Genomic DNA, 27,880 nt, shown 5'->3' with positions numbered 1-27,880 from the left:
TCCTCACAGATGCAGGAACTAATTTCAGGGCAGGAACTATGGAAAGCCTTTGGGAAGCTCATGGGGTGTATCACTTGGTTGCCACCCCTTACCATCATCAAACAAATGGCCTGGTGGAGAAATTTAATGGGACTTTGGGGGCCATGGTACGTAAATTAGTAAATGAACACTCCAATGATTGGGACCTAGTTTTGCAGCAGTTGCTCTTTGCCTACAGAGCTGTACCACATCCCAGTTTAGGGTTTTCACCATTTGAACTTCTATATGGCCATGAGGTTAAGGGGCCATTACAGTTGGTGAAACAGCAATGGGAGGGGTTTACACCTTCTCCAGGAACTAACATTCTGGACTTTGTAACCAGCCTACAAAACACCCTCCGAACCTCTTTAGCCCTTGCTAAAGAAAACCTACAGGATGCTCAAAAAGAGCAAAAAGCCTGGTATGATAAACATGCCAGAGAGCGGTCCTTCAAAGTAGGGGACCAGGTCATGGTCCTAAAGGTGCTCCAGGCCCATAAAATGGAAGCGTCGTGGGAAGGGCCATTCATGGTCCAGGAGCGCCTGGGAGCTGTTAATTACCGCATGGCATTCCCCACCTCCAACCGAAAGCCTAAGGCGTACCATATTAATTCTCTAAAGCCCTTTTATTCCAGAGAATTAAAGGTTTGTCACTTTACAGCCCAGGGAGGAGATGACACTGAGTGGCCTGAAGGTGTCTACTACGAAGGGAAAAGTGCTGGTGGCATGGAAGAGGTGAACCTCTCCATGACCCTTGGGCGTATGCAGCGACAGCAGATCCAGGAGCTGTGCACTAGCTACATGCCAATGTTCTCAGCCACCCCAGGACTGACTGAATGGGCATACCACTCCATTGACATAGGTCGTGCTCACCCAATTAAAGTCCAACCTTACTGGGTGGCTCCTCAAGCTAAAACTGCTATAGAACGGGAGATCCAGGATACGCTACAGATGGGAGTAATCCGCCCCTCTGGCAGTGCATGGGCATCTCCAGTGGTTCTCGTTCCCAAACCAGATGGGGAGATAAGTTTTTGCGTGGACTACCGTAAGCTAAATGCTGTAACTCGCCCAGACAACTATCCAATGCCACGCACAGATGAACTAATAGAGAAACTGGGACGGGCCCAGTTCATCTCTACCTTAGACTTAACCAAGGTGTACTGGCAGGTACCGCTAGATGAATCCGCCAAGGAAAAGTCAGCCTTCACCACACATGTCGGGCTGTATGAATTTAATGTACTCCCTTTCAGGCTGCGGAATATACCCGCCACCTTCCAAAGACTTGTAGATGGTCTCCTAGCGGGATTAGAAGAATATGCAGTCGCCTACCTTGACGATGTGGCCATATTTTCGGATTCCTGGGCAGAACACCTGGAACATCTACAAAAAGTCTTCGAGCGCATAAGGGAGGCAGGACTAACTGTTAAGACTAAGAAGTGTCAAATTGGCCCAAACAGAGTGACTTACCTTGGACACCAGCTGGGTCAAGGAACTATCAACCCCCTACAGGCCAAAGGGGATACTATCCAGAAGTGGCCTGTCCCAAAGTCAAAGCAACAGGTTCAATCCTTCTTCGGCTTGGCCGGATATTACAGGCGATTTGTATCGCAATACAGCCAAATCGCCACCCCACTGACAGACCTAACCAAAAAGAAACAGCCAAATGCCGTTCAGTGTCAGAAGGCCTTTAACCAGCTTAAAGCAACACTCATGTCTGACCCTGTGCTAATGGCCCCAGACTTTGACAAACGATTCCTAATAACCACAGATGCGTCCGAGCGTGGTGTGGGAGCAGTTTGAATGCAGGAAGGACTGGATCAAGAATTCCATCCTGTAGTGTTTCTCAGCAAGAAGCTGTCTGAGAGGGAAAGCAACTGGTCAGTCAGTGAAAAAGAATGTTATGCCATTGTCTACGCTCTGGAAAAGCTACGCCCATACGTTTGCGGATGCCGTTTCCACCTGCAAACCGACCATGCTGCGCTACAGTGGCTTCATACCGCCACAGGAATTAACAAACTACTTATTCGGTGGAGTTTAGCTCTCCAAGATTTTGATTTCGACATCCAACACATCTCAGGAGCTTCTAACAAAGTGGCTGATGCACTCTCCCATGAAAGTTTCCCAGAATCAACTGGTTAAAATCGTCCTTGAGATATGGAAAATATTGTTAGTCTTTATATACTTGGTAGTATATTTAGAGGTGCATGCGTCTTATTAACTCTGTTTTCTCCTAGAGCTCCAGGAAGAAATCACAGCCAGCGTTTCACCCTATCTGTGATTTGGGGGGCATGTCATAAATATAAAGGGAAGGCTAACCACCTTTAAATCCCTCCTGGCCAGAGGAAAAACCCTTTCACCTGTAAAGGGTTAAGAAGCTAAAGATAACCTTGCTCGCACCTGACCAAAATGACCAATGAGGAGACAAGATACTTTCAAAGCTGGAGGGGGGAGAGAGGGAAACAAAGCGTTCTCTCTGTCTGTGTGTTGCTTTTGCCAGGACCAGAGCAGGAATGCAAGTCAGAACTCCTGTAAAGTAATAAGTAATCTAGTTAGATATGCGTTAGATTCTGTTTTGTTTGAATGGCTAATAAGTTGTGCCAAATGGAATGTATATTCCGGTTTTTGTGTCTTTTTGTAGCTTAAGGTTTTGCCTAGAGGGATTCTCTATGTTTTGAATCTGATTACCCTGTAAGGTATTTACCATCCTGATTTTATAGAGGTGACTATTTTACTTCAATTAAAATTCTTCTTTTAAGAACCTGATTGTTCTTAAGATCCAAGGGTTTGGGTCTGTGTTCACCTATGCAAATTGGTGAGGATTTTTATCAAGCTTTCCCCCGGAAAGGGGGTGTAGGGCTGGGGGGATTTTGGGGGGAAAGACGTTTCCAAGTGGGCTCTTTCCCGGTTATATTTTGTTAGACGCTTGGTGCTGGCAGCAATAAAGTCCAGGGACAAAAGGTAAAATAAATAGTTTGTACCTTGGGGAAGTTTTAACCTAAGCTGGTAAAAATAAGCTTAGGGGTTTTTTCATGCAGGTCCCCACATCTGTACCCTAGAGTTCAGACTGGGGAAGGAACCTTGACAGAGGTAAATTTGGGTTCTTGTCTTCAAAAAGATATAATTGTGTTAGTCTCTCTTTTGAAAACAATGCCTGTACTAAGATGAAAAAGTTTCCATGCCATGGTCTGGAGACTTGTAGGGTACATAGTGTTTTCTATTGTACTAACGGTGGAACGATTAAATCTTCTCTCTTTGAATTTGTCAGTAGAAAATAGGTATACGATACAATTTTACATTGTTTATCATGTCAGCTCCAGCAAGTCCTCATCGAGATCGATTTCCTAGCCTATAAAGTACCAACAAAGAGAAAGCAACTGCTTTGTCTCACATATTTACATAATCCGCAACAGACCTCATGGCAACAAAAGCCTTTTGGTGCAAAATGGGAAGAGATTTAAACTATGGATCAGTTTTCTGTTTGCATTAAGATCAACTCCGTCCCCACCCCTCTGTCCTACCCTATTAATATACAGTACTGAGTGCTTCCTGCTTTGGGGTCAATTAGCATTGCACCTCCAGCCCTCCGCACTGAAGTTTATTTCAACAGCATGCTAGCAAGGGCCAATTTCAAACTTTTGGTTTTCATCTGGTACCTGATACTTTCCAAACAATCCAGGGTACTTTCATTATCTCATAAAGAATTCACATCCCACTGAAAGACGCCCACCCTGATAGGATTACTTACTATGGCAAGGCCCTCTCTATAAAGCTTGCAACCAGCTTTCATTACAGGTTAAACACTGTTGAGAGACTTACAAATATTTCACAGCTTTTCCTTATTAATGTTGCCATCTTTTGCAATTTTAAATCACAAATCTCATGATATTTTGTGATTTTCATAAAGCCTCAGCTCCAAAACTCATGATGTATGAATCAGTTTCATTAAAACAGTTTCTAGCCTTCATGCTTATAGTGAAGTACTTGAAAATGTGAGCACTAAAAGCTCAAAAACAGATCTCAAATAAGAATCCCAGTTTTTAAAAATCTAATTTTTAAACCAGTCTCATAATTTTTTGGGTCCTGACTCACAATTTTTGAACAATTGGGGTTAGCAACACTTCTTGCAGCTAAGTCCAAATTAGACTTTGAAAGCTTACAAAGATATCACACAACACTGGGAAACAAAATGGCAGAGGAAATTCATTGTTGATAAATGCAAAGTATTGCACACTAGAAAACATAATTACCTATACATACAAAATGATGTGGTATTAGTTGGCTGTTACCACTGAAGAACAATCTTGGAGTCATCATGGATAGTTCTCCAAAAACATCTACTCAATGAGCAGCAGAAGTCAAAAAAGATAACAATATTAGAAATCTTTCAGAAAGGGATAGAAAAGAAGACAGAAAATATGATATAAATCCCTGGTACCCCCACATCTTGAATGCTGCGCACAGTTCTCATCACACCATCTGAAAAAGATATATTAGAATTGGAAAAGTCCAGAGAAGGGCAATAAAGATGATTGGGGTTATGGAACAGCCTCCATACAAAGACAGCTAAAAAGACGGACCATTCAGCTTAGAAAAGAGACAGCTAAGGGGGAAGACATGATAGAGGGTTATAAAATCATGAATGGTGTGGAAAAAGTGAATAAGGAAGTGTATTTACTCCTTCAAGTAACACTAGAACCAGGGGTTACGCAATGAAATTAATAGGCAGCAGCTTTAAGACAAACATAAGGAAGTATTTCTTCACACAACAGTGTCAACCTGTGGAACTCATTGCCTTAAGATGTGAAGGCCAAAAGTTTTACTGGGTTCAAAAAAGAATTAGATAAGTTCATGGAGGATAGGACCATCAATGACTATGTTAGCCAAGATGGTCAGGAACACAACCCTATGCTCTGGGCATCCCTAAAACACTGACTACCCCAAGCTGGAACTGGAGGACAGGGGATGGATCACTTGATAATTGCCCTGTTCTGTTCATACCCTCTGAAGCATCTGGCATCGGCCACTGACAGAAGATTGGGCTAGATGGAATATTCGTATAACCAATTACGACCATTCTTAATAGAGCAAAATGAATGTTAAATCTGTTTGTTTTTTTAAAGTACTAACTGTAGTTATACATATTTCTAACTTGGGGGGGGGGGGGGAAGACAGTGCACATCCAAAACATTAAAACCGATATTTAACTCTACAGTGTGTTAGGAGACAGTTTGTATCAAAAACGCTTTATATAATGTATTGATCTATGCTGTATATTAACCCAGATTGGGAGACACTGTTTAAACTGGTTCTTTCATAACTGTACTAACATTATATAGAATTTTGATTTAAAAAGTTACCTGTTACATCATGATACTGTACAGTTTAATGAGACAAGCATATTACATAACATTAAAAACCCTACATGAGCATTTAACACAACACTACCCAATATTAGTCCCATCCAAGTTAAAAAAAAATTAGGCAACTTGACTAAAAATTACTTTGGTATAAACTCAGATCTGCCTCATTTTTTAACTTTCACTTTAGGTTTTGGCTCATTTTCAAACCTTTTCCTTCCTACACATCCCCAAACTGACCTCTGAAATCCCATAGGAAGTCATGGAAATTTCTTAAATTCCTAGCTATAAACAGTTTGATCCATGTCAAGACAGGACTGCAAATATTTAAAGAACTTCCGTATTTGTTGCAATTTTTTTATGCAAGTTAGAAATCACATTATACAACCCAATTAGAAACTCAGTCATATTAATGAATCATGAAACCTCAGTAGCTGAATGCTATTATTTTAACAAGGGTTATAAGCATAGAAATCATATTGCTTTTTGGCATGTACATGTGCAGCTAAGGCAGCAGACTATTTTACTGAAAACCACAAGGTAGTTCCAGGCCCGCAGCAAACTCAGGACTCTTGCAGCCTTGATTGGTGAAGTTCAACAGGGTCTTGCAGAGAAGGCGGCCGGGGGAAGGAGGTAAAAAGAGAGTGAAAAGAGGGAAGGCAAGTAAGCCCAATGTGCTGTTTTTAAAAACAAGCCATCCTAGCAGTTTAAATATGGTGCATTTAATAGTGGATTTAGAAGCCTTTTAGAATGTACATTATGATGGAAGAGAAGAGAACTCTTGCCCTAGACAAATAAGAGCTCAAATAATAAAAATCTTAGAAAATAACTCCCTATGTTCTGCTAAGACACCACAGAATATACAATATAGTAGGATTCCCACATTCAAGCATGCAGCTAGAAATCGGGGGTCTTCTTTTATTTCAATGCCTGTTAGCTTTATGTTAAAAATTTAACAATCAACAACAATGCGCTCTGCTCTGAATAAAACTCACCTGCCCTGAAGAGCTGATCTAAACAAGGAGCTTACCATCTAAAAAGGAATTATTTGTGGTTTTTTAATGTGAAAACACTTAGGGTTTCTTAATGTGAAAAACAGGAGAATCTGGGGTGGGGGAGGGAGGGAGATCAAAATTGACATACATTATAAGAAATAACAAAATTAAGTGACCTGAAGCTGAATGGTAACTAAAGTTTAAAAGAAAGAAAACAGCCACACAATCAGTATTTATTGTGAACTGGCTAGAAGTAATTGAAAACGTCAGCTTGTCTTTTCTACACTGGTGCACGAATTAGGTCAAACCAGCAGGAGCAACATTAAGCAGTGCAAGCAAACAATCTGGGGGAAGTGAGTGGTTTTGTCTCGTCAACGATTGGCTTTTCAGCCCTGGCTCTACGGTTCACATTCACTGGTATAATCACAAATGTTGATTCAATTGGTATCAGAAGATTATGAAGAGGTCTAAAGGAAATCTCATTTCAACTTGGCATGGCATAGTAGGACCAATCTACTTTGGTCGAATTCTGATATATTTCTGTCAGTAAATAGAGTACATGACCTCTCTCCCTTCTCAGCAAGTCATTTAAGATCCAGATTCCCAGTATAATTTCCCCTCCATTGAGAAGTGTACAAATTGACAATCATTGTGTGTGAGAAAATTACTGTTGACAAAGACTTTAATAATCTGCCATAGAGATAAAGTTACAAATATGTGGAAAATATTTCTATAGCTTTTGAAAGCTTATGCAGATTGTGCTTTGTTGTGACACAAGAGCAACCTTTTGGGATGACGGCTTTTAAAAACCTGTCACATCATGATCTAAGAAATGAAGTTGAAGAGATTTATTAGATCGTCAGCCCATCTCGTTATTAGTCTCTCGGGTAAGTCATCTCTCCAGTGTATTCACTCCCCGGTGTTTTATTATGGAGCCACAACAGCAACCCTACAGTTAATGTTAAAAAATAACTCGCCATTATAATCCTAAATTTGGCACACTGCATCGACTTTTGCCAAAGCCAGATCATTTTTCTGGAAGTTTTCATGGGGTGGTCTTTTACCAGGGAAGACTCTCCTTCCTACCCCCATTTTGCATCATTTTTACCATTTAATCGTGATCAGATTTAAACAAATCCTGATCATGCATTTTTGTAACGTTCCTTTTTGCAACAGAATCTCTCAAAAGGCAGTTTGGCCCAGAAACTCCAGATTTGGCTTTTTCTAGTGTCCTCAAAGAGTCATTTAAGTATTTTCCAAAAAATCAAAGGGTTAATTTCAGCTTTGCACCTATGAGAACTAAGGCTTGGTCTATACCAGTGGTTTTCAAACTGCAGGTCACGATCCACTATTGGGTCGTGGAATGTAAGGCACTGGGTCGCAGCGGCTCTGGTCACCACCACCAACTGGGCAGTTAAAAGTCCCATCAGCGGCGCTGCCCAGCTAAGACAGGCTAGTTCCTATCTGTTCCGACACCGCACAGTGCCCCAGAAGCAGCCAGCAGCAGGTCCGGCTCCTAGGCGGGAAGGTCACGGGGCTCCGTTCGCTGCCCCCGTCCCGAGCACCAGCTCCGCACTCCCACTGACCGGGAGCCCTGACCTACTCCCAGAGGTTGTCAACTCTTACCATTTTAAATCACAAATCTCACAATAGTTGGTGGGTTATTTTTTAAAGCTCCAGCGGTCATGTTACTACTTTTACTTTTAAAAAGTAGGTTTCTAGCCCTCATGGCTGTGAAGAAAAGTTTGAAAATCATGAACTGGCAGTTCAAATAGCAAAATGCATTATTAAGATCATGATTATTTGGGGATAATATTCCTGACTCATGATTTTTGAATGCTTGGGGATGGCAATACCAAGTCTCTCTGACAGCAGGACCCAAGTCACAGAGTGCAGAGATGTCACTTAATTTGGCTCATGGTGTGTATCTGGCTCACTTGATGGATTTTTCTGCCCCCGCTATGAAATGAGTCAAATTTTCAGCTCTGAAGCACCCTGAAATCACAGGTCTTGTCTAAAATTCGGTAGTAAGCTCTTCCACGTAAGGTCTGTCTCTTCTTATGTTTTTATACAGCACCCAGCATGGTAGGGCTCCTTGGCACCAATCCAATATAAAATATTTAATATTAAAGAATAATCATGCCTTCCCTGGAATAAACAATCAGCTGTTCCCTTTCATTTCCTTCAACTGACAACTAGTCAGGTTCTCTACCAGCACAGGGTAAGAACAGACAAAAGAGCAGAGTTCTTTTTAAAAAAAAATTACAGGTGCAACTTTATAAATGAACACAATAAATAAAAATGGCTAATCTCCTTTTAGATTCACGGACATCTTAATTCCATTTAAGTAGTAATTTGTCTGGGAATTCAAATTAGTTTTAAATGCCCAGCAGGGAGAGGGAAGGGGAGATGGGTAGTAAGGTTACCACCACTTCCCTTGGGAAATTTTTCCACAGCCTAGTGCAGGGGTGGCCAACCTGTGGCTCTGGAGCCACATGCGGCTCTTCAGAAGTTAATATGCAGGTCCTTGTACAGACACCGACTCCAGGCACCAACTTTCCAATGTGCCCCGAGGGGGTGCTCACTGCTCAGCCCCTGGTTCTGCTCAGCCCCTTCCTGCTCCCTCCCCCCAGAGCCTCCTGCACACCATGAAACAGCTGATCGGGAGGGAGGGGGAGGCACTGATCGGCTGGGCTGCCGGTGGGCGGGAGGCACTGGGAGCTGGGGCGGGGGGAGCTGCTGACGTATTACTGTGGCTTTTTGGCAATGTACGCTGGTAAATTCTGGCTCCTTTTCAGGCTCAGGTTGGCCACCCCTGGCCTAGTGGATCTTGCTGTATTAAGTGTACCCTGATATTCAGCCTACGTTTTCTTTCATATACATTTGCAAAATTACATTTGATCAATTAAGTCCCTATTTATGAACTTAGCTTTTGAGTAAGTCAAGTCAGTATCATATGCTTCTCATTTTGCACGAAATCACTGTTCATTTCATCAGTTTGCTCAGCACATGATAGGAGGTAGGCTACGTAAGCAATCAAGGAGAAAAGAATAAGAAAGGGCAATAGCAACAAAAACTAGAAAACAAGCAGCATTCAGTAATATTAACAAACCTCCAAATATTAAGTTTTGAAAAACTTGCTTTGGACTAAAGCATATCCCCTGGCCTGATATATCATTTCACGAGATAATCCATGAAAGGTCAGTGTTTTAATGTGTTACAGGGCCAAACTATCAAAGAGTTAAACAGTCTATGAACAGATTATCTACCCTCTGAAGAACAAAATTTCCCCTCTTACAATACAGCTTGAAAGTATTAAAATTCACAAATGGCCCGCCACTAAAACAAAGCACACAATTTATCATGGCATCTGTAGTGCTGCTTATGCTTAATTCGGCGAATACCACTGTAAGGCCAACTGTCACAGGGCACCAAACATTGACAAAACACCACCACATGATAACCAGCATAAGTCTGTAAATTTTAGAAATAGTTCCACTTCTCAAAGAAATTATATCAGTAAAGTAGCTAGCACAATGGGCCCTTTTGTTGGTCAGGTAACAGCTTTACTGCATCTGATTTCCAAGAAACCGAGCTTAGATTTTCATTAATTTTTTTTTTAAGTTACTAAGTTTATCAGTGTTTCTCTATTTTCAAACCATGCCTTTTGCACTTAAGTGTTCAATTTTCATGTCTCTTTTTAATAGATTGCAGAGGAATTCTGCTAAGAACCTTGATGTTATTGCAACAGGATGTTCCAACCATAAACACCAGCCTCCTAAACCAAAAACACAAGCAGACAGACAGTTTTGCTGAAATTACAGCTGTATCTCAAGCGAGAGGACAAAGCTCAACTGTGCAAGATTTGTTGAAATAAACCTGAAAATAAAACTTTTAGTGCCACCTAGGGGGACCAATAATAAAACAGAGACAGAAGAACTGTATTACAAGCAATCTCTGTGGCTGATGTATTTATTTATCCGTCAATAAAAATGAGCTTATTCTAGAGAGAAGCTAAATGTTACTTACATCTACCTGGTAGAATTGCTACACTTATAAAATGTCTCAGGAATTGTTACACTAGACTTCTAAGATGGTATTTCCCTACCAAAATTAAAATAAAGAAATCTCTAGCTGTTATGGTTCTCAATAAAAAACATTCAAGATATGGTGAGTGTAATCGGTGAAGTAGTGTCTGCCTAAGCTTGTAGAGAGCCTGAAACAGTAGTGCTAAGATGTGAGCTGCCCAGTTGTTTAAATGGGTTCTAACTCAGATGCCAGCCACAATGTCTTAAATCAAGTGCTTCTCAACCAAGGGCACATGACGTACCCCCTGGGAGTACGCAGAGGTCTTTGGGGGTAAATCAACTCATCTAGATATTGGCCTAGTTTAGAAAAGGCTACATAAAAAAGCTCTCGCGAAGTCAGTACAAACTAAAATTTCATACAATGACTTGTTTATACACCTCTATATACTATACATTGAAATGTAAGTACAATATTTATATTCCAATTGGTTTATTTTATGATTATATGTTAAAAATGAGAAAAAATTTTCAGTAATAGTGTACTGTGACACACTTGTATTTTTATGTCTGATTGTGTAAGCAAGTTGCTTTTTAGTGAGTTGGAGGTATGCAAGACAAATCAGACTCCTGAAAGGGGTACAGTAAACTGGAAAAATTGTGAACCACTGTGAAAACCCTTCATTTTTTTCCCCGACAGTTTACCAAAGTCTTTAAGAGGCAGAAGATGATGTAAGATATGTAGGCCTTGAAAGAAAAACAAAAAGAAAAACAACACACACTTGGCTGGGTCAGAGGTGAGAAAAACAGAACACACATTTTTACAAGTTTGAGAAAAACACTGCACTAGTTTGTCATTGTGGAATTTAAAACAAACTAAATAACCTGAGAGAATGATTACTGAAGGATAACCCAGTAGTACAGTATCTGTTTATACATATGATGGTAGCACCTTCTGTTCTTGTATTCTTTAGAAGTTTTTGATGGGAATGGCTGTATCTCCACTGTGTGTACTGCTTGGATGGATCCACAAGATCTCTCTGTAGTTAAGGTATAATAAAGCAGCGGTCAGAAAATTTCCTGACTGCTCCCCCCGCCCCCCCAAAAAAAGGTAATTCACTGAAATTTTGCATGGGAATGTTGCTATCGATGAAATTCCAACAGAAACCCAGCAGGTTTCTAATGGAACCCAGTCTGCACGACAGGTTAACTTTCTCAAACCGAAACTTTAGAATTCCCATTCCACCGGGAATTTCAAAGTTTAATTTTTTTTTCCCATTTCAGAATGGATTTTTTTTTTTTTTAGTTTTGGAATCCCCCCACCCAAGGAAGTTTCTGTTTCTGGCCAGCTCTAATTTAAGCCAAGTTCTGCTCTCAGTCACCCTAGCATAACTACAGAACACCGATTTCAATTGAGTTCTTCTAAATTTACAGCAGACCACAGAATCCCACTATCACAGGATACGTATAAGCATGTAACAGCTGCTGGGAAGTGAGAAACATCAGTGAGGTGGGAAAAGCTTGGAGTAGGCAGAGAAAAGTCTGGCAATATTACATATTCTGTAGTGGGGACTTGCAATGTTCACAGCATACAAACATAGAAATTAGATAGCATAAAATACTCTTGTTGGAAGGTTGCAACATAAACTCCAGAACTTCAACACGCAAGAACCAAAGAGGGCGTGGGAGTGACTGGCAGCCTAAGGCAGAGAGGCACAACTTTCCCCACCCACTTTAAAATGGCTCTTTCCAGGCGAACTCTGAGCACATGCTTTGCTACAGAGCCCCCTAGCCTGCAAGCAGGACCCTCTTTCCCATGCACACTCAAAGTGATGGCTTGCAATTCCAACACAGTCTTCAATACACCGCAAGACTACTCTCACATAGGGAGGAAATTTTCTAGCGGAGGTTCTTGAGATACCCTGACAGGCCAGCAAGTAGTGATCCCCGCCCCCACTCAGTTGAATGCTTCGTTTTCTGGGCCCTGTGTGCCATTAACGGGGTGAGCCTAGGAAGAGGAATTCAATCCTTGACTGTTGCCACTTCCTCATCTTCCTCCTCAGGAGTCTCAACTTACGCCCCTCTCCCCCATTTCTACATGGTCTTAGGAACCCAACGTCCCATCCAACCTTCCCCAATCTCTCATTCAATACTGAGCTGTTGGCGCCGCCTCCGATCGGCCCATGTTGCCAGCCTCCATCACCTACTTATTACATCTTCAAACCACCATCCTCATGCTTCCTCCCACGCTGGAGAGGCATTCCCTGTACGCATTTGCAAAGCTACCTCATTGTCTTCCTTCATAGCCTTCCTCAAAACTCTCCTTTCCTGCAATGCCTTAAAAAAAAAAAGAGGGGGTCAACCAATAGAGTGCTAGTGGGCAGAAACCACTACGCATCATGGGGGCCAATTCTGTCTCACTGTTTCCCGGTACTCCCTAATCTGGGGGGTGGGGGGGAGGAATAAACATGGGGAAATAGTTTTACGTTGTGTAATGACGCATCCACTCCCAATCTTTATTCAAGCCTAAGTTAATGGTGTCCAGTTTGCAAATTAGACTCCAACAAGAGACTGCTGAATTGGAATTGTTTTTGAAGCTTTTTTGTTGAAGAATTGCAACTTTAGGTCTGTAATCGAATGACCAAAGAGATTGAAGTGTTCTCCGACTGGTTTTTGAATGTTATAATTCTTGACATCTGATTTGTGTCCATTTATTCTTTTACGTAGAGACTGTCCAGTTTGGCCAATGTACATGGCAGAGGGGCATTGCTGGCACATGATGGCATATATCACATTGGTAGATGTGCAGGTGAACGAACCTCTGATAGTGTGGCTGATGTGATTAGGCCCTATGATGGTGTCCCCTGAATAGATATGTGGGCTTTGTTGCAAGGATAGGTTCCTGGGTTAGTGTTTTTGTTGTGTGGTTGCTGGTGAGTATTTGCTTCAGGTTGGGGGGCTGTCTGTAAGTAAGGACTGGCCTGTCTCCCAAGATCTGTGAGAGTGATGGATCGTCCTTCAGGATAGGTTGTAGATCCTTGATGATGCGTTGGAGAGGTTTTAGTTGGGGGCTGAAGGTGACGGCTAGTGGCATTCTGTTATTTTCTTTGTTGGACCTGTCCTGTAGTAGGTGACTTCTGGGTATTCTTCTGGCTCTGTCAATCTATTTCTTCACTTCAGCAGGTGGATATTGTAGTTGTAAGAATGCTTGATAGAGGTCTTGTAGGTGTTTGTCTCTGTCTGAGGGGTTGGAGCAAATGCGGTTGTATCGTAGAGCTTGGCTGTAGACAATGGATCGTGTGGTGTGGTCTGGGTGAAAGCTGGAGGCATGTAGGTAGGAATAGCAGTCAGTAGGTTTCCGGTATAGGGTGGTGTTTATGTGACCATTGCTTATTAGCACCATAGTGTCCAGGAAGTGGATCTCTTGTGTGGACTGGTCAGGCTGAGGTTGATGGTGGGATGGAAATTGTTGAAATCATGGTGGAATTCCTCAAGGGCTTCGTTTCCATGGGTCCAGATGATGAAGATGTCATCAATGTAGTGCAAGTAGAGTAAGGGCATTAGGGGATGAGAGCTGAGGAAGCGTTGTTCTAAGTCAGCCATAAAAATGTTGGCATTCTGTGGGGCCATGCGGGTACCCATAGCAGTGCCACTGATTTGAAGGTATACATTGTCCCCAAATGTGAAATAGTTATGGGTGAAGACAAGGTCACAAAGTTCAGCCACCAGGTTTGCCCTGACATTATCGGGGATACCGTTCCTGACGGCTTGTAGTCCATCTTTGTGTGGAATGTTGGTGTAGGGGGCTTCTACATCCATAGTGGCCAGGATGGTGTTTTCAGGAAGATCACCGATGGATTGTAGTTTCCTCACGAAGTCAGTGGTGTCTCGAAGATAGCTGGGAGTGCTGATAGCGTAGGGCCTGAGGAGGGAGTCTACATAGCCAGACAATCCTGCTGTCAGGGTGCCAATGCCTGAGATGATGGGGCGTCCAGGATTTCCAGGTTTATGGATCTTGGGTAGCAGACAGAATACCCCTGGTTGGGGTTCCAGGGGTGTGTCTGTGCCGATTTGTTCTTGTGCTTTTTCCCCCCATGTTTATTCCCCCCTCCCCCCCACTCTTCCTCAGACGTTCTTGTCAACTGCTGGAAATGGCCCACCTTGATTATCACTACAAAAGTTCCCCTCCCACCCCGCTCTCCTGCTGGTAACAGCTCACCTTACCTGATCACTCACCTTACAGTGTGTATGGTAACACCCATTGTTTCATGTTCTCTGTGTATATAAATCTTCCCACTGTATTTTCCACTGAATAAATCCGATGAAGTGAGCTGTAGCTCATGAAAGCTTATGCTCAAATAAATTTGTTAGTCTTTAAGGTGCCACAAGTCCTCCTTTTCTTTTTGTCTAACAACAGTGGCCAATGCCAGGTGCCCCAGAGGGAGTGAACTTAACAGGTTAATGATCTAGTGATCTCTCGCCTGCCATCCATCTCCATCCTCTGACAAACAGAGGCTAGGGACACCATTCCTTACCCATCCTGGCTAATAGCCATTAATGGACTTAACCTCCATGAATTTATCCAGTTCTCTTTTAAACCCTGTAATAGTCCTAGCCTTCACAACCTCCTCAGGCAAGGAGTTCTGCAGGTTGACTGTGCGCTGAGTGAAGAAGAACTTCCTTTTATTTGTTTTAAACCAGCCGCCCATTAATTTCATTTGGTGGCCCCTAGTTCTTATATTATGAGAATAAGTAAATAACTTTTCCTTGTTCACTTTCTCCACCCACTCATGATTTTATAGATCTCTATCATATCCCCCCTTAGTCTCCTCTTTTCCAAGATGAAAAGTCCTAGCCTCTTTAATTACTCATCATACTGGACCCGTTCCAAACCCCTAATCATTTTAGTTGCCCTTTTCTGAACCTTTTCTAATGCCAGTATATCTTTTTTGAGATGAGGAGACCACATCTGTATGCAGTATTCAAGATGTGGGCGTACCACGGATTTATATAAGGGCAATAAGATATTCTCCGTCTTATTCTCTATCCCTTTTTTAATGATTCCTAACATCCCATTTGCTTTTTCGACTGCCGCTGCACACTGCGTGGATGTCTTCAGAGAACTGTCTACGATGACTCCAAGATCTTTCTCCCGATTAGTTGTAGCTAAATTAGCCCCCCATCATATTGTATGTATAGTTGGGGGTTTTTTTCCCCAATGTGCATTACTTTACATTTATCCACATTAAATTTCATTTGCCATTTTGTTGCCCAATCACTTAGTTTTGTGAGATCTTTTTGAAGTTCTTCACAGTCTGCTTTGGTCTTAACTAGCTTGAGCAGTTTAGTATCGTCTGCAAACTTTGCCACCTCACTGTTTACCCCTTTCTCCAGATCATTTATGAATAAGTTGAACAGGATTGGTCCTAGGACTGACCCTTGGGGAACACCACTAGTTACCCCTCTCCATTCTGAAAATTTACCATTTATTCCTACCCTTTGTTCCCCATCTTTTAACCAGTTCTCAATCCATGAAAGCATCTTCCCTCTTATCCCATGACAACTTAATTTACATAAGAGCCTTTGGTGAGGGACCTTGTCAAAGGCTTTCTGGAAATCAAAGTACACTATGTCCACTGGATCCCCCTTGTCCACATGTTTGTTGACCCCCTCAAAGAACTCTTAATAGATTAGTAAGACATGATCTCCCTTTACTACACGCTGTGCCATATGGGGCATGTAAATATCACCAGGTAGCTCGCCATGCTAGCGAGCAGAAGTGACTAATACACAATCCTATAAAGGAGGATGGACCAGTGGCCTTGTTCAGACTCTAAATTCTTTTCAAGTGAAATTCCCTTCAGTGCAGAAGGCAAACACAAGGTTTATCCTTCATTTATATCTACACGCGTGCAGCGGTGTAAGAAAGATCAGAATCAGCCCCACAGTTTTCTAGACACTTCTTTTAAATGCCATGTCCTCATGTGCCTTTCTGTGTTGTATCTAATATGCTTTTTGGACCAGGGTTTGTTTGGCACACTGCACATTTTGCACAGTACTGTATATACCAGTGTTGCTATGATACAACATAGCTATAAAATAATCCACAAGCTACCCAAAATGCATGGCAAAAGTACAGCTGAAAGCCACAAAAAAAAAAACACCGACACACACCTCAAACTCCTCCCACACACGACACAAAATTAACCCCCTAATAAAACAGATGAGAACTTCCCACCCTCTGGCCCTGGAGGCAGCTACACGCAAGGTCTGCTGAGGATGCCAACAGAAGAAAGTCGCAAATATGGAGGTCAGTCACCTGAGGAAGTCCAGCCACCATTCCCGGAGAGCAAGTCCCAGAAGCAAAAGCATCCCAGCAGATTTTAAGTGCTGCAACCAAATACAAAGAGCGGGCCTCTTTTCTTCGCTATTCAGGTCACAGGCCGAAGCTAAGTAGCTGGACGCCTAGACATATGCTGTGCTGGAAGTTTGCCTGCTACCTTCAGTAGAAGCATGCATGTCATTCAATATTACGTAAGTGAACAGCCTTATTCAGATGCACATGCCAGTTCCCCCTCCAGCAAACACAATAGCAAAGGACTTTTTCCTGCAGTTGTACCTCACACACTAAGAGGGTTGACTCTGTTGTGAATGCACTCGGGTTGTGTATGTGTGTGTGCGCACGTACGAGAAAGACTAACTCTGATCAACACAAGTTTGGAGCTACTGATCAGTTGGCCGTAGCCCTGACTTTCACAGGTGCTCAGTTCCCACCAATTCCAACAATCCAAACAAACATATCCTTGATGTAGCATTTTGCTTTCACCGCTTCCCCAAGGAATCCAGAGTTTAGGGCTTATATTTTATTTAGTAGGAGATGCCCATTACACCTTACTTAAAGTCACAAGCCGTCTTGACAGGAGTGTCATTTTGAAAGCAAGCCTGTAACATCACTTGCCTGGTTAAGCCCAATCTGCTCCCATGTTCCCTTTGCATTCTTCAGTGCAAATGCTTCTTCAGTGACTGGCATTTCTGCATCAGCAAGCACCTAGATACATGCAGCCTTTTGGCTCTGGACTTCTGCTGTCCTACATCCCACTTCCTTGTGGAAGAGAGCAACCTTTACTAGAGGTGAAGCTTGTTTAACGCTTCAGAAGAATAGAATTTAAAATAATCAGCTAAAACATCACTTAGGCACCGAAATCTACCGTCCTACATTGTCACCTCTGTAAGACACCCAGGTACACAGAAAGACAGCTATGCCAAAAAGGGAGAGGCTCATTACAAGGGGCTTTCATAAATTAACACTAGCAGTTCCAGACTGTGCTCTACAGGAATTCTTGAGGAACGCAGGGCCAGATTTCACATGTAACTGCTGAAGCCAGTGGAGTCAGACTGGTAGGAGATTAGAGAGGCCCCTAAAAATGGTCGATGGTACAGTACAAAATTAGCACAAGACTCTACTCAACTCTTCAATAAGAAGCAGAGACCAGAAGGCACTGTACTGGCACTACTCCCTCCCTATCTCTCTGCCTGTGGTTTGCATGCTCGTTTGTTACTTTTATAGTGAAGTGCTGCTCACCTGTCTGCAGATCTGAGACTGCGGATCCTGGGGTGGCTTCACCTCCAACCCTACCTGTCCCTTGCAGGGAGATCTCCTACATAATTGCAGCACTGATCCACCACCACCATTTTCAGGGGGAGTTTCCAGAAGGAGGGGCATGGGGAGAAAGCGGTTCTCTTTTCCCAGTGCAAAACAATTTTCACTAACAAGTGAATTATAAGTAGAACTGAAAGGACATCTTTTATTTCAATGGCAAGAATACTAAGCAATCCTGGCCGGCAAGAACAGCCTACTGATAAAGATGCTTTAATAAAAATATATCCAGAAATAGCAACATAAACTCATTCTCATTATCCAAAACCCTAAACACACATTTCACTTCACCTCCTATTTCATCACCACCACACAGACTCCATATGCAAAGCCTGCAATTGCATAACGAACAATGCACCAAAGGATAAGCCAGGAGAGCCAACCTAGTTTCCTTTCAACTGAAAGGGATCACAGTTTTAAAAAAAAAAAAAAGGCATATGGACCATTTATTTCTGCTCACTAGTAGTCTAACAAAGCACATACTCACCCAGAGATGAGCCAATCGGAGGAAGCCCGCCGGTGAAGTGCCATAATCCATTGGAGGACAGGACATGAAAGCAAAGGGAGGGAGAAAAAAGACATCAGTTAATAAAGAGTTCCAGCTTTTAAAAAGTCAACCACACCCACAAAAATCCCTTAAATCACATAGCCAAGTACTCATACCTATATGTTTTTACATACACTCTTGGAGAGTGTTTACTTGACTTTTCCAGGAGTGGAACAGATGGCTGAACCAGAGGTTCATATTGGACTATTTCTTATTAGTGTGCAAAGTTGTAGAAAAAAACAGTTGTGTTAATTAATGCAGATAATACTCCATATGGGGATACAGAGTCCTGTGTTTTATCACAGCTAATACAATTCACAGAGCGCCTCGGGTGATAATCGGACACACATGCACAGAGCGCAAATTTCAGGTCGCAAATATGAAAACAAAAAAGACTCAAGCACCAAGAGCCTGACTGAGCTAAAGAAATGCTGAGACTGAAAATTGGGGCATACTTCACTTCTCTTCATGCTGGGCCTGGATAAGCCTAAAAAAGATCAGTTATGTAAAGGCAAACTCTATTAGGCATGGGGGTGGAGGGATTGAGTGAGTCTCCATCCCAAATCCAAATGGGTTTTGACTGAGCCCCCTAGTGGGCTTTTTAAAAAACATTTACTTTTTAATAAATTACCACTTCTTCCATAAAACTCTAAATCCTAATCCTCTCCACACAGAAACGTTAGCCAAATACAAAGGGATTAAAAAACAACAACTGTTGCCCTATAAGGCACAATGCACTACCTGCTACTGCTCCCCTTCCTCCATCCTTTGTCTGTATGCTCTTCAGGGTAGGGACTCAGGATGCGTAGTGCTCAGTATACCATTTGGACTATATAAATACTGAGACAGCCACAATTTGTCATTTAGGCCACCGGAGTCTATGCACATTTCTCTGGACAATCAGGCAAACAGAGGCATCTTTAACTATTGTTTTAACATGCACTGGCACCACTTGCCTTTTATTTTGTTACATGTGAGGCCATGGCTGCACTATAGAGCTATACTTTTTAAACTGGCAAAGCACTCAGAGTGTAGATGCAGATTATCTACATCTGCAGAACTGTGCTTTCACTGACATAGCTTATTCCAGACACACACACACACACACACACAGCAAGACAAGCTATATCTGCCAGGGTAAGCAGCATCTGCACTTGGGGCTTTTGCCAACACAGCTATATTAGTCAGGGATCACACCTCTTCACACCTTGCCCTGACTACCACAGCTGTGCCAACAAAAGCTCCCAGTGTAGACATAGCCCTAGAAGCTGGTTGTGTCACATTCCACCTATGAGTGTGGAGATTTTGTGGCAGTGTTCACACACCACTTTGGGACATTATGACACAAGAGGCCCGATTCTTTACTTCAATTACACCTACCACCACAAGCACAAAAACCCGCCTTAATCAAGATGGTAGCAAGCAACACCAACTTTGCCCAGGTTTAAGATGTGATCAGGTGCAATGGCCTAATTTTGCACTGCCTACCTTTGATTTATAGAGTCTAATCAATCACCACACAACAGGGACATACTTTTAAAAGTTCAAAGCTGACTGCAAAATGTTACAGACGGATCTCACAAAATTGGGTGACTGGGCAACAAAATGGCAGACGAAATTCAATGTTGATAAATGCAAAGTAATGCCCATCAGAAAACAATCTCAACTATACATACAAAATGATGGAGTCAAATTACCTGTTACCAATCAAGAAAGATCTTGGAGTCATTGTGGATAGTTCTTTGAAAACATCCACTCAATGTGCAGCGGCAGTTAAAAACGCTAAACAGAACATTAGGAACCATTAGGAAAGGGATAGATAATAGGACAGAAGATATCAATGTCACCATATAAATCCACGGCATGCCCAGACCTTGAGTACTGAGTGCAGTTCTAGTCACACCATCTCAAAAGAGATATATTAGAATTGGAAAAAATATAGAGAAGGGCAACAAAAATTGAGGTATGGAACAGCTTCCATATGGAGGAGAGATTAAAAAGATTGGGATGGTTCATCTTAGAAAGAGACACCAAAGACGGGATGTGATCGAGGTCTATAAAATCATGACTCGTGTGGAGAAAGTGAATAGGGAAGTGTTATTTACCCTTTCACTAGAACCAGGGGCCACCCAATGAAATTAATAGGCAGTAGCTTTAAAACAAACATAAGGCAGTATTACTTCACACAACACAGTCAACCTGTGGAACTCCTTGCCAAGGGACGTTGTGAAGGCCAAAAGTATAACGGGGTTCAAAACAGAATTGGATACATTCATGGAGGATAGGTCCATCAATGGCTACTAGCCAAGATAGCTAGGGACGCAATCCCATGCTCTGGCTGTCCATAAACCTGACTGGCAAAAATTGGGATTGGATGACAGGATGGATCACTCAATAATTGCCCTGTTCTGCTCATTCCCTCTGAAGCCTCTGGCACTGGCCACTGTCAGAGACAGGATACTGGGCTAGATGGACCATTGATCTGAACCAATTATGGCCATTCTTATCCTGCTTTGGTTTTGTACATTAGAAATTTAGATCCTGTCTAGCTTTTTTTTTTTTAAACTACTATAGACCACTGGAGAATTAGTGGGAGATCCTTACAAGTACCAAGAGTGAAACCTGAACAATCTAGAGGAGGAGGCATTTTCAACCAGTTTTAACAGTTTCAACTGTTAAAACACTATTTGTTGGTTTGTTTGTTTTTTAAATCTATTGAATTCAAGAGAAAACACTTGGGAGAAGAGCTCTCCTTGTGAAAAATTAAACCTCACTCTTCCTGCAGCTGAGGGCTGAGAAAGCTCCTACTCTAGTTCTCTAGCTCTGCCAGCACAAATAAGGGAAGACAAGAATTGATGGGCCAGCCTCTAACCCAGTGTAAACTGGGAGTGACATACTGATTTACCCCAGTTTAGGATATGGCCCAATATTCCAAAGGTAGTAAACAACCAGGAAGAGACCCTTTAAAATAAAATAAAGAGAAGAATTCCAGTTCTTTGTTATCCATCATAAAGAAGCCCAAAAGGACACATTCATTTTTTCCCTACCTTTGCAGGTCACTTTTAAAACTAACTTAAAAGAGCCCATGTGTGGTTTGAATTCCTAAGCTATATTAGGAAGCTAACCATTGAGGCAGTAAGGCTGCTGAGAGCAGGTCTGCAAAGCTACTCATTACTATGGTGACCAGGATTAGAAAGTATTTTAATCACAGCGTAAAAAATTTTCCCTTTGGAGCTGTACAACTTTTGGGGGAGTCTTAGCACAGTGACCTCAGCCCTCCAGTACCAGCTGTGACATTAGTCCCTAGAAGTCAGGCTCAGAAGCAACCCACAGCAAGGATAGGCTTCTATCTGTTCTGCATGGGAAGTCCACTACTGCAATCCGTAACCTGGATACTGTTCACAGCGGCTGTAATAAGCTGTGGAACCTTGACCTACTTTTTGCAAGAACCTGGACATAAAAAGGCAGGACTTATTAGAGTTACTTGTTTCAGGCATCACAATCCAGAAATAAAAACAGGCAGGTACAAACCAATCTTCTGTTTTTCACTGTACACATCTCAGACTGGTCTTCAATTCTCTTCCGAAAAACCCATGATCATTATTTGTACTGTGGGAGCACATAAAGGTGCCAGCTCCATTCTGCCAGGTGCCACACACACACACACACGTACGTACGTACGTAACAGAGAGGCAATCTGTGCCTCAGAGAGTTCACAATCTCAGTTGCTTCTAAGGGCTTATCTACATAGCAAGCCACTGCCCTGCAGGACAGGGTGTGAATCGACAGCGCATCAGAGGTACCACTATGTCAAAGCAAAGCATGCCAAGCCAAACTCCAGGACTGACACCACATAGCAGCATCCACATGGGACATTGCCATGCAGCAAGCTAGTGTGCTCTAGATTCACACCCTTGCTTGCTGTGCAGTAACTTGCCATGTAGACAAAATCTCAGATACAGAGCCTAACACTCTGATTCTAGTTCCAGGTGTGACACCCTCCAAATGAAGCAGGTCAGAGGCAGAGAGCTCAACCAGTGGGGCGGGGGGGGACACTCAGATGTCCTCAGGCTAAGAGGCATTTCAGGTTAGCTAGAAGGACCTGCGATACAAGCTGCCTCCATCCACCTAGTGCCCCTCCCTGGGGGGACATCACAGCCTCATTATAAAATCCAGGGTGTAGGCAATGCAGGGGCCTGCTTTGTATCTAGAATTTAAAGCACCTTCTCTCTCTCCACAACAACAGCCCACACTTGGAAATTGGAAACCAGGTACAAGGGGTTGCCTCTCCCCCCCCCACACACACACACTTACTTTTAACCCTTCCCCATCACTCCCATCCAAGCCCACACTCCCCTTTCTCTCTCTCAGACTCACCCTGACTCCACCCCACTACAGGGCACTAGGGGAGGGGAGAGAGCTGACAAGTCATAATTTCTGCCCCTGGGACCTTTACCCCATGGGTACAGGGAAAGCTGGAGAAGGAGCAAATCTTTGCTTCGAAGAGGCAGGTGACACCTCTTCTTCCCCTACCAGGTGCTGTTCCCCCTGCATCTACTAGCTGGAGGGCCAAGAGCACAAGAGACTCCCACACCAGACCCTTTCTCCATCTACTGACCCCAGCTCAGATCCCTTGTCTGGCAAGTCCTCATTTCATCAGCTACTGAGGAAGGGAAACTAAATTCCCTAAAGCAAAGGGAAGAAGGGAGAGAGCAGCTGCACTCAGCCTTGTTTTGTCCCTGGTAAATGCCTAGGCCCTACGCAACCCTGGTTCTTTACAGATTAACAGGCTGTTTGTACAGCGATCTGATGCAGAGCACTATTTGGGCATGTGACCACTGCAAAGCACATGTCTACAGATTTGATCAATTGAACAGATGTAATGGGGAAAAACAAGGCACAGATCCCCAAAGAGCAGCAGCCTTGCCTGTACTGCACTAGGCCCCGTGTATTTAGAGCGTTTCTCTGGCTTGTGAATACAGGAGTCGTCCTCCTCCAGGATTTGCACCTCCTCTCTGGGCATGGCCTTCTCTGGGTCTGTCATCACTCCAAGTGTCAGCTACCCGGAGGCACTCAATTGTGACCAAAGCAATCCGAGCCCTTTGCTCCCTGGCAGAGGAAGCACAATCAAGGACAGACACTTCACTGTTGAAGGGCTGGTCTCACACATACAGTTGTTTTAAGTCCCCATCCTGTCCCCGTCTGCCCCTTCGCCGTTTCCTTTAAGCCAAGACCATCTGTCCTCTCTCTCCAATAAAATCACAGCTCATTAGAAGTCAGGGAAGCGGTGCTTCTAGCAGACAGAGCAAAGGATTGGGAGACTGGTCCCCTGGGTTCTAATCCTGGCTCTGCCACACACTTGCGCTTCAACCCTACACACGTCATTTCACCTCAGTTTCCCCATTTATAAGTGGGGAATACCAATTCTTACCTACCTCCCGAGGGTGTTGTGAGTCTTCGTTCATTGGCCAGCAAAGCCCTTTGAGATCCTTGGGTGGAAGGTGCTAACAAAGGCCTGTATGTTTCTATCTCTTAGTTTCAGTATACTGGCTCTCTGAAAGCCCACATCCTGGATCCCGGTGGCACTTCCTAGCCACAAAGCCGCCTGCCTGACTAAAATGTGAGCAGCTATTTCCAAAGCTAATGAGGCTGTCCTCCTCTGACCCAGGGAAGGTATCTGCAGGCAGTACTCTTCATGTTCACCTCCTGGAATAAATCCCGGGAGTTCTATCATCTCCCCAGCCTAGGCAGGGACACAGATGGTCTCAGAGATTAAAACATACAGGGAATTAACTGCCCTGTGCAAATGAGATTCTTCATTCAATTGCGAAGCGCGCCTGTAGATGATCATTATTTGTTGTGCTCAGGGCTGTAACTAACTTGAACTACAGAGCTGAGGCAGGTGCGTAGAAAAGGAAGACAGCATGGAAGCTACAAGAGAGAATTAACTACTGTACACATGGCATTTGTTTTCTCATTTCTTTAGTGTTTTCAGTAACCAGTTACAGACATTTAGCATTTGGGTGACAGAAATATGCAGTAGCTACTGTAAGAGAAAGCAACAGAGCCAGTGCTGTGCTGGGGAAGAGACTCTGGATTTTCTCCTCAAAGGTTGCTCGATCTGTACCCTTTGCTATAGAAGAAGCTGCTGTGCATGCTTCGCTAGCTTAACAATAAAAGCGTTCACTCCTAAAATAGGAAAAAGACTACGTTTTACAGAGTGACGGCTGATGGGTTCCTGCGGAGTCGGCTTTCCAAGTGTCAGTTACAAGAGTTCTCATTGCTGCCGACCCTACAGAAGCAAGATACTGGCTTGTCATTATTTGTAGGAAATAGTGATGCTAAGGGAAGATATCTGGGCAAATTGTGGCTTGATTCTTGGCTTCAAGATCTCCTTTCTCCCTTGTAGACTGCCTGCTTGGAGGGATTTCATCAGCCCCACATGCACGTTCTGGTGCTCTTCAGAAGTACTTGACACAGAACAAGTACCCATCACAAGTGAGCGGTCAGCTACTCCTAAGTAGATCCCTACCACTAGTTTTCTGCCCAGATCACAAACATGAAGATTCTGCTTGGGTGTCAACCATGCTGTTAGAGACCCAGACAGACTGGCAGAGCTGGGGACTAAGGATAGGGGAGTTGAGGTCTTCATGGAGCTAGCACTAGCCAGTGATGTCTTGCCTACATTCCTTGAAGACTAAATTGGCCATCACACAGGAGCCAAGATTTTCAAGAGTCACTATTGACACTGGGTGCCCTGCCCAACATGAAACACCTTAGAAGGATCCAATTGTCAGAATGCTGAACACCCATCCTCGGAAAAATCAGGCGTCTTTAAAGCATCTCATGGTAGGCACCCAAAATCACTGGTAGTCACTTCAGGAAGATTGCTACCAAAAAAAACACATACCAAGTCACAGTACTACAGCTCGATTTTTAAGACCCTATTTTGTACCACTTGTGATTTTTAATAAACTTTTTTTGGACAGAAAGTGTCTCTCACTCAGCCCAGAACCAGTCAGTGTTTGCAAGGAGCTGGTTTCAAATTATGCAACTCACTACAAACGATTCCCTCTTTTATTTAAAGCCTCCCTCCTACATCTGAGGAAATCCCCAAGCGGCACTGACCCCATCTGCCAGCCTGGAATTAGGCTACTCACAAGCCTGCAGATTGGACGAGGACAATCTGTACCATCCAGAAGAGGTTTACCTCCACGTCACCGACACATGCATCTAGCACAAATATCAACAGTGCTAGAGAAAGTCACGTTACAGCACAACGTGGTTGAAGAGTGGGTCAGCTTCTGCCCTCATTCGTCCCCGTGCTGAACACTGAAGTTTGTGGGTTGCATGGGTGCAATTTAGGATAGAACCTGGCCCTATCAGAGATTTATCATTACTAATTAAAGGAGCCTAAGTTCTGAAGGAGACATTTCAAATGCTAACTAAAAAAAAAAATAATAATGTACCACCACCAAGATTCTTGGATAAAAGAGGCCATAGAAATGCAAAGCCCCTAAACACCGATTTATTGATCCTCCCACAGAGCCCTGAGGGGCAACAGGTAGCACCATTTGAAAGAGGAGGAAACAGAGTAGGTAAGTGAGGTCACACAGTAAGCTAGGAATAGGAGCCAGGCGTCCTGGCTACATTAGGCAATGCTGCCTTCCCTACTCTTGTTTTATCAGCTGCCATCTGCCTCAAGGTATAGAGCCATTATCTCCCTCTTTCTGGTTGCTATGTGTGGTCAGGAGTCATTTTAAATATGGAAATGCATTAGTGTATTAACAATACAATTAACTGCTGTAGCAGTGCTTCCAGCCATCAATCCACCCTGCCACTTCCTATTAGGGTTGCCAACTCTGACTGAAGCCATTCCAGGAGAAATTTTTTTCTCCCAACATGACAATGTCATTTTCTTAAAATATCCTATTAAAATCTCTTGGCCTGCTTTCAATAGTCCCCGAGAGACGGATGCAGATTCTGGGAGACTCCAGGCCAATCCTGGAGGCTTGGCAACCTTATTTCCTATACCAGGCAGATCTGGCGTTCTGCAGAAGCCAGCATAGGTATCAGACTCATGACTGGGCTGCAGTGAGTTCACAACTTCTGCAGTGGTCTTCTACATCTGTGAGATTCTTCTGCACCTGTAAACATGTAATGCAACATCCTCAACTATTCCCAAACCACTGAGTTTACACAGCAGATGGCAGTACTAGACGGCTCAAAGGATTGGTAATGGCATTCGCAGCTCTGGATCTCTTGTTCAAATCTAGCTCAAATCGGTTGTGACAAAAAGTAGTTACCATCTAGTAGCCTATGTGAAATGATTTATTAATGTCTTCATGATGCCTGGGTTCCCAATTTTACTTTACTACATACCAGGGAAGCACAGGAGTGTCACACATTAAGATGAGGTGAAAAAAGTTTGCTGGTGCCCAGAATTGGGCTTGTTTAAAAACAATGCTAGAGGGTTATATTTAACAAGGAATAAGCTCATAAATTAAAAAGAAAGAGGGGAACCATTTCCTAATTAGCTATTTAAAAGTACAAGCAGGAGCAAAGAGCATTTTAATAAGGTTCGTTTATTTAATTGATTTCACAGGGTGCTGGGTGGCTTAACTGGTGTTTGTAAAACATTTGAGATCCTCAGATGAAAGAAACTCTACATGTGCAAATTTTAGTTATCAGAATTTGAAATAACTGACTAAGAATCAAAGGTGTCTGGCAGTCAAAGAGCGTGCACCCCAGAAATTTGCTCCACTCAGATTATTTTTACATTCAAGAAGCCCAGTTCTCACACCTCAGCCTCCCTATGCTACTCTGGCCCCCAGAAATGGCCCCTCAGAGAACAGCCAGGTGTGTAAAAAAGGATTCCCAGCTGGCTTACACCTACCAGACTGGATCTATGCTGCCCCCCACCAATCCCCAATGTAGGGGACATGTCAAAAGCAGACAATCATCCAAAGGAAGTGCATCTAAGTGAAGTCTTTTAGAACCATCACCATCTAGGGCTGCTCTAACTTACAGCAGGAGCCAGTCTGCCCCTTGCAGGGCCCACACTGCAGGGAGCACAAGGTTGGCTTAATGACACCTTCACCCTCTGTTCTTGTTCTTCTTCCACAGGGTGGAAGAGGTTGAGAATCAGGGCCAGTTTTTACTTGGCACTTTCTAAGTTTGATCATGCACTTGATATAGGAGCCCATACGATTGCACTCACCCCCCACCCTCCCCAACACACACAAGAGTGATGTTTCAGGATTTTCTCCAGGGTATCAGAGC

The 27,880-nt window shown here is 43.2% G+C and overlaps 1 protein-coding gene across 29 annotated transcripts in view; it reads right to left on the bottom strand.

The window, feature by feature from the left end:
• EPB41 (erythrocyte membrane protein band 4.1) overlaps nt 1-27,880 on the bottom strand; it is a 198,699-nt gene that overhangs the window by 158,483 nt on the left and 12,336 nt on the right. The window contains exon 2 of one of the 29 annotated variants that reach the window (XM_043532063.1): nt 18,495-18,518. The exons of the other annotated variants lie outside the window; for them this stretch is intronic. The gene's annotated coding sequence lies outside the window, so the exon portion shown is untranslated. The remainder of the gene's footprint in view (nt 1-18,494; nt 18,519-27,880) is intronic. 29 annotated transcript variants of the gene reach the window in all.

Source organism: Chelonia mydas, chromosome 19, assembly GCF_015237465.2.
Source record: "Chelonia mydas isolate rCheMyd1 chromosome 19, rCheMyd1.pri.v2, whole genome shotgun sequence".
NCBI classification, from domain to species: domain Eukaryota; kingdom Metazoa; phylum Chordata; order Testudines; family Cheloniidae; genus Chelonia; species Chelonia mydas.
Note: the sequence above shows the minus strand (reverse complement) of the source record. Positions and strands in the feature narration are given on the sequence as shown.